The sequence below is a fragment of the Apostichopus japonicus genome, chromosome 19 (assembly GCF_037975245.1).
Source record: "Apostichopus japonicus isolate 1M-3 chromosome 19, ASM3797524v1, whole genome shotgun sequence".
Taxonomy (NCBI): domain Eukaryota; kingdom Metazoa; phylum Echinodermata; class Holothuroidea; order Aspidochirotida; family Stichopodidae; genus Apostichopus; species Apostichopus japonicus.
In genome coordinates, this window is record NC_092579.1 from 9,441,657 (window position 1) to 9,450,409 (window position 8,753).

An 8,753-nucleotide genomic window follows, 5' to 3' on the forward strand; every position below is an offset into this window, starting at 1 on the left:
ATCTGACCAAAGACGTTATATCCAGTTATTAATAAGTCATACATTCATTTGCAAATTATTATCGTAAATATTATCACCATATATAGTATTCATTGATTGTCGAATTATTCTATTTTGTATTGTTATGTAAATACTTTTCTTCTTTCCTTTATACAGGGAGTCTTCTACTTTGTTAAGCTGTTGTACGCTTTTTGGAAGACTTCCTTCACACTATAAATTTACACGTGAAAAACAAATAAATAAATCAAATCAAATCAAATCAAATCAAAAGAGAAAGAGATGTCCTTGGCAATTATTATTTAGGCAAATACAAATAGCGCCACTAACTTTACAACAACATATTAATTATCTATCAGGATGAATTTTCACGGGAAGGAACTGGATGAGTGGTAGAAAAAAGAAAAAAACTTGAATATGGTTAATATTTCAGCGAATGTCCGGTAAATATTCGCAGCTTTTGAACATCGACTTTTCTGATACCCCAAATGTGGGATGCCGTTACAACCACATATATACTTACGTACACAGGAGGGCAGAGAGGGCTACTGCCCCACCACATGCACCGACATACCTCCGCTCACTTAGAAAACTGGGGGAAATGAGTACAAAGCCTACGTTTCTATTTGTTACTCGTCAACGAGGGATTTACTACACGGCAGTACTAAATCATTCAACTGGATCCATTGTATTAGCAGAAGAGTGTTTGGCAAACAAATGATCAATGTTCGTTTCATTCACCACACAATACATCTAATTTCCGATCTTATTTCTTTTCTTCTATAGAAAGTCACACACTCAAAACTTGGACAGTTTAAAGAAGGTAATACATATGACATGAAACGTTCGAAAATTCCATGTCTCATCTGGGCCACCGTAATTTCTACAATAATTAAATAATGCTTGTGAAGGCCCAAAAACACCTCGGTCCTCCTGTCCCTCGCATAATGTTTATAGCATACTACCCAAGTATGGAGTATAAACCAGCATGCACGGTCACGTGAAACCTCTCAGGTATTATGAGCATGACTAAATAACTCATTTAAAGCAGGAGAAACATGCTCATTTCAACTATCCGCGGGTTAACGTAACACAGTTTGGGCAAATGTTACCATTTTAAAATAACTAGATGTTAACCAAAACAGTCTCAGTACCGTGTTTTCATCACAGGATAATGCACGAACGGGTGTATGGCGCAAGTAATGCACGAAGCCGTATAGAGTTACTGTACTGTAGTTCATCCAACAATAACGTTGAGCCCCCGTTCCTGCATTATCCGTGTGATAAACGCACGGTAGAGTGTTGGTTGATCATGTTCATTCCTACAAAAAACAAAATCACTATCAATGTTCATGTTAGTTGTTAAACTTTAATAACAACGTAGAAAGGAAATAACCAACATTTGACTCGAAACGGTACCCCGTATTTAACTTTTATTATAGTTAGGAGTATCAAAACAAACTGGTGTCAAGAAAATAAAAAGAATGACACTACTACGCAGTAAATTGAAAATAACGTTATACAATTAAGCCTGAACGATGTTACGTAAAGCATAGTCAACGAGTCGCTCAACGTCCAATCGCTCTTTGTTAAATCGATCCCCGTCTTATCGCTCCCCATCCTATCGCTTCCCGTCCTATCAATCTCCGACCCGTCCAAATTGTTAGCATTAGGAAGCATCGCAATCGGGTTTCCTGTCAAATTTAAATATATACATTACATCCTTGATTGAGTCATTTAGATAATTGACAAAATCTGTAACTATAGACATCGGATTGGAAATCAAATTTGCTCTATATAGGCCTACTTTTTCGACATTATATAAGTTTAGCACGTTTTAAATGATTATTGTGCCATTACTCATTCGTTTGGATTTTACGTCATGAAACAAACATGCTGCTTTCGTCACGCCCGTGGAGCTGGAGAACAGCATAGCAGCCTGTATTGTCACGTGACATATGACATACAAAAAAAAAAAAAAAAACTTGCTAAGAAAAGCGGTGACTACATAGCACCTGTGCACGGAAACTAAACAACCAAACCAACCAAACTGTTTGTTAAGCTGTTGTATGCTTTTTGGAAGACTTCCTTTACACTGTAAATTTACACGTGAAAAACAAATAAATAAATCAAATCAAACTACTGCGTCAGAAGAAAGACGAGTGTACAGCATGTACACTAAACACCAATAAATTTAGAGATTCATTTTCTCTTTATTGTATATATATATATATATATATATATATATATATATATATATATATATATATATATTGTTTTTTTTTTGTTTTTTGGGGGTTATCAAATTTCATCACTAAGCCCAATTTAAGCGGGGAACAAACTTTCGCTTTGTTTCGGTTTCAGGCGCGTAGCCAGGAATTTGCCAAGGGAGGGGCCAAACTGTAGGCAAACTATCAGAGCCGTAGATACGGCATTGAAAACTATCTAAGCTTAGCGCCACCATTTTTGGAGCGAAGCGTACAAGAAAATTTTGGCTGAAAATGCCTCCCAGATCGCTGTAAATGGCACTTCCCAGGCCTTGTAAATTGCATCTTTAGCATTTTCTCTTTTGTAATTACTAACAATATCGTAAAAACATAAAAAAGAAATTAAATAGGGAACCCATATCGTTGTGGATCATATATATGAGTGTACGAACAGATACTTACTGTACACTCATACACAATAGATGTACAGACATGATAATAATGATGAGTGGCAACTACCTGTATACGGTCACAGATCAAAGAAACGACCTCGAAGTGTCATTTACCTCATGCAGCATGTGTCGGATGAAGGTTTCAGCACCGCCAAATATGATTTGGATAAATAATGTCACGCATTATTTTCTATTCATAGCCACACAAAATAAACTATGCCACCAAATATTGGTGGGATATTATATACTATATCCCCTACCTAAAATATTGGGGGAGACTTGTCCCCGTCCCTCCCCCCCCCCTCCCTCATGATTGCCGCCCATGTGCGAAACTAACTGTTTCACTGTCTGTTATCGGTATATACATGTTTATGTCTTTGTATTCCTTCTTGAAACTGTATGGCTGAGTCATTTCTGTTGGTGGAATTGAACCACCTGCAAAATAAATTCTGCATCACCTGAACAGATTTGTGAAATTGCCAAAACAGTTAGCAAAAGAGAAATCAAAAGCAATAGAACCATGTAAACTGAAGCCGTTTAAATCATTCCCAAGTGTTAACCATTTTGTGAACACAAGTAACTTCAAATGCCAGTGTCCACACTGTAAGAATTTCACTTACAGTAACCACATACCGCACAACTTTCCCTAACACAGAGAACTAGGCTAGTGCAATTATACTACACATGCTATGAAAGTGACCCTTACAGAATTGAACACTCTTGAATTCCTGATATATAGGCCACAACTCTGGTTTTCAGCAGAAAGTTGATATTGGAGTTCACACTTCCAGCTGTAAAGCTGGGTGCTTATCACTCTTGTGTACACAAATTGCATGGCCAGGCAAGACCACTTTTTAATTACGCTGGGATAACTTCAGAGTTGGCTTCTTTGCAGAGTGATTAAATATTATGTTACTGTCATTCCAAAGAAAGATTTATACCTTCTTAGTCAGATAAGACTCATAGCCAGGAAATCAGAGACAGTGGATTTGTTGACTCAAATGATTATCATTGGATGCAAGGCTGCATAATTTGTGTCAATTTCTGTAAGGGGCATTTCATGTCATGTCTGCCTAATTTTCTGCAACCCCAGTTTCTTGTGCCCTATTGCATTCCCAGTGTACCATTGCAAGTAACAAACATGTTAGCTAGCAGTGCTTCCTTTTTAAAACATTTTTGTAACAATTAAGGATAAACATTATTTAGCCTAGGAAGCTGGCTTATGTAGTATGATTATATTTTGAAGTTGATCAACCAGACAACCACTTACCTAACATCATAATATGCTGTTCAATTAGTATTAGGTAAAAACATCGTAAAATTAGAAAAACATTGAAACTCTTGGCAACAAATAGGTTGCTATATGATGTTGCTCACCGCTCAGGGAGTGACATTTAACGAGAAAATCAAAAGTTGTTCTACCATGTGCTATGACAGTGAACTTGCGAATTTGCTCTTCGGTTTGAGATTAAATTAACATGTAGCATTTCAAGGCGTTTTCATCTCCCATAGGATCTGACTTGCAGGCTGGTTGTTGCTGTGAATGTCATGTCAGTTCATAAGGGGGTAATTAACACTGCAAATACTTTGTGCTCAATCTCTCATTGAATTATTTACCTAATCTGCCAAGAAACAACATTTATTGTTTTTTCTAAGTCTGCTTAAGTTTACTTTCTTAAGGCCACATAGCTAATGATGGTAAAACCAAGATATTTACACAAGAAGCAGTTCCTGCTGAATATGCCATTCTAAAACCATTGCCATGGAGTTTTGCATATTGTAATGTAGTATGTAGTCATATCCCCATCATATTACTTTAAACATTTGCTTCCATGCCTCTTTGTCTTAAGAGTAACTGCTTACTTCCTGTTCATGACTTATTCACCCTACACCCACATCATATTCGTAGAAGCCCCCTTTGTCTTAATTCCATGAAATACTCATGCTTAAACACAGATGACAACCTGTTGCATCTCATGTGTATTACAAATAAGGTTAGTCATAGTCATCTCCATGTGCCTTAGTAATTATAAGTAAGACCAAGAGTTTATGTCACAGAGGGGTTATTGCCCCCTCACAGGAAGTTGAAATGACTTAAATACTGTTGTTTTTAATATGTAAAAGACTAAGATTCCAGACTTCAGAGACTGTACTTCAGATACACTCCAGCAATAAAGCTCATATTCTATACAATTATATCTATGTCTGGAGTTTCTCTTTATCTGTTGTTCATTATACTTATTTAATAACGGAGCCCAAACTAATTGAGCCGGAGCACACCCCAACGTAACAATATATACATTCACAAAGCGAAAGAACATATTAAAATTGGGGCCAACATAGTACAGTAGGTCTTTTAAAGGAATCTCTAACAAGATGAACAATCAAATATTTACTCTTTACTTCTTTAGCTTCCAAGGGCAAACTTGTTAATTGAGACAAATGTTATCAATCTGCGCAGTAGTAGCATGGTGGGCTCATAATTGACGCACCTAAAAGGCATTGAAGAGTCCCCCCAGACCGAGTGCAGCCATCTGAAAAAGTTAACTTTATGTTGCTTGCAAGTGACCTTTTGTTTGTGTAGCTACAAAATGCAGACAAAAATGAAACGTGATACCTTGTTATTTATTTTTTAGCCGGACCTAAGATGTCCATCGCTGTATCGTTTATACACTGTGCTGTGGGTATTGACCGCAGCTGTACATACTGACTGTACATTTGTGTCCAATTACCGATGGTAGCAAGCTGTGTGTGTATTTTCTAGGATCAATAGTGGTGTCTAACACTTCTGTTACACCTCATTCGAAACTAGGTCAGATTACCGGCATTAGACGTGTCTTTTTGCATGAGTCTTCACACCCTTTAATGATTTGATTAATAATGTCTATCAACGAAAAGTACAAATCACTCAACTGTATGAGATTTTTATATGTGTAGTTCCTCAAAGTTGAAATGATCTCAAAGTATTTATTTTTGTGACTACGCATCGTACACTGAAGCAGAATTAGGCCACAAAATGTATTCCGTGTCAAGTTCTTTCACACCCCCGTCTACACTGACGCATTCATCAATAAGCTAACTGTAATGTTGGCCTAAGTATACATTTATTGACTTTTGATGCTGTTTGCTTTGCTCTGAGCCGCTAAGCTCTGACAGGTCAGTCTCAGAGAGTAATGGTATCATATTAAGGTAATTTTGGTTATTTTTAGGGAGTAACATTTTCAAATACCAAGAAACTTGCAAAACTGGGGGAAGGCTTTTAAAAAAACACAATTTGATCAGCACATATCTGTAATGGATTCAAATTCATGGAATATATAACTCTGCTTCGCTGCAAAAAGTTTAGGTTCCCTTCTGTAACGCACTAGTAATCTATCTGGAGGTGCGTCAATTGCGGGGGTGTGTCAATTATGAAACCTTCACTATATATCCTAGCAAAGTAATGAGTGCAAAGAAGACTGATTATAACTAGACGAAAACAAAGTATGTTAAAAGACTCTTTGGTTACTTAGTGGTTGGAAATAAATAAACAAAGTCATTCATCTTAATAATTCTTACCTACCACAGCAACTGCTGGGAAAGTTGGTTGAACCTCTGGAAGTATCAAGATCATGAGCCTACCAGCCTTATGCAATACAAAGTTTGATGATTCCAAATACTCCATAAATCGCCATATGGTACTATAAGTTTAAAGATTAGTCACCAAGAAAAAGTCTTTAGTTTTACCACGAAATGGAACTAAACGCTACATTGTTATAGCTGCAGTACACCAGTGTATAGAATGGGATTTCGTGGAACCAGTCCATGTATTATCCGATTAACGAAAACAATTGGCGAATTTTAGCCAAATTTCTCTTCAAAGGCCAAGTCATTCTGTTGTGATAAACTAATGAGTTGCTCCTGACAATTCCTCCTGGAGCTTCGGTGACTTCATTTTTCCATCCCCCCCCCAATGTGCGTCACGAAATATGAAAATGAAAGAACTTTTCGACGAACATCCCGCTGCATTAATAACTCCGGTGAATGAATCTGGTGATAAATCTGAATCCTGGGATGAATTCTGGGATTAATCTGAATCCTGGGATGAATCCACTAATCTGTACACACACTACACTTAGTGTACAGATCAGTGGATGAATCCTGTGATGAATCCTGTGATGAATCCTGGGATAAATCTGAATCCTGGAACGAATCCTATGATGTATCCTGGGATGAATCCTGGGATGAATCCTGTAATGAATCTATTATCTAAATCCTCTGATGAATCCTGGGATGAGTCCTGTGATAAATCTTAATCCTGGGATGAATCCTGTGATGAATCTCAATCCTGCCTGGGATGAATCCTGTGATGAATCCTGGGATGAATCCTGTGATGAATCCTGGGATAGCTTCAGGTTGGTAACTTTGCGATCCTCGTGATGGTGGCATACTCTTATTAGAGTCTATATCAATCCGCCCGATTGTTCGCCTTCAGGAAAAGTGCCAAAAAAGCAGCGGGGGAACATCTTTTGTGACCTGTTATCAATCATAATCTAGTTTTTATGGCTTGCATGTTGAAAAGCATCAATGGAAGTACATGTGGTGAGAAAAGTGGGTCAATTGAGGAAATTTTAGACCCCTTTAGGCCTCCCAGGAGCAGCGTAGGAAATTTGTTTACCAATGAGTGAAGAGGTTTGTTTACAAGTGACGAAACGTTCCGGCTCGGAAAGCAAAAAATCTACATGGTCATGATACGGAAAATTGATAGTGCCATGAAAGGCCAACTTGTCAGCTATGCGGTGATGGGTAGCGTTTAGCTAGTGAAAACTTCTATCTAGACTTAGAGACCACATGACTGGGCGTATACTACCTAGGAACATAGACTTGTCAAATCGTTTCCTATGGAACGCCTAAAGGGCTGTAATTTTTTTGATAATTCACTATGTCGTCGAATATAATTTGACTGAAACTGAGATATCACCCGGGGTTCGAACCACGGATGCAAAAGAGAGTCTCGATCATCAGCTCGTACAGTGCGCCGAGCCATCGCGCCACTGTATGGACTGAGATATTAGGCGGATTAATTAATACTTACAGCTCCCCGTGTAGGCACTTGCTGTAAAAGATCGGCAAAAGACGTCATCACCCGGGGTTCGAACCACGGATGCAAAAGAGAGTCTCGATCATCAGCTCGTACAGTGCGCCGAGCCATCGCGCCACTGTATGGACTGAGATATTAGGCGGATTAACTAATACTTACAGCTCCCCGTGTAGGCACTCGGCAAAAGACGTCATCACCCGGGGTTCGAACCACGGATGCAAAAGAGAGTCTCGATCATCAGCTCGTACAGTGCGCCGAGCCATCGCGCCACTGTATGGACTGAGATATTAGGCGGATTAATTAATACTTACAGCTCCCCGTGTAGGCACTTGCTGTAAAAGATCGGCAAAAGACGTCATCACCCGGGGTTCGAACCACGGATGCAAAAGAGAGTCTCGATCATCAGCTCGTACAGTGCGCCGAGCCATCGCGCCACTGTATGGACTGAGATATTAGGCGGATTAATTAATACTTACAGCTCCCCGTGTAGGCACTCGGCAAAAGACGTCATCACCCGGGGTTCGAACCACGGATGCAAAAGAGAGTCTCGATCATCAGCTCGTACAGTGCGCCGAGCCATCGCGCCACTGTATGGACTGAGATATTAGGCGGATTAATTAATACTTACAGCTCCCCGTGTAGGCACTTGCTGTAAAAGATCGGCAAAAGACGTCATCACCCGGGGTTCGAACCACGGATGCAAAAGAGAGTCTCGATCATCAGCTCGTACAGTGCGCCGAGCCATCGCGCCACTGTATGGACTGAGATATTAGGAGGATTAACTAATACTTACAGCTCCCCGTGTAGGCACTCGGCAAAAGACGTCATCACCCGGGGTTCGAACCACGGATGCAAAAGAGAGTCTCGATCATCAGCTCGTACAGTGCGCCGAGCCATCGCGCCACTGTATGGACTGAGATATTAGGCGGATTAATTAATACTTACAGCTCCCCGTGTAGGCACTTGCTGTAAAAGATCGGCAAAAGACGTCATCACCCGGGGTTCGAACCACGGATG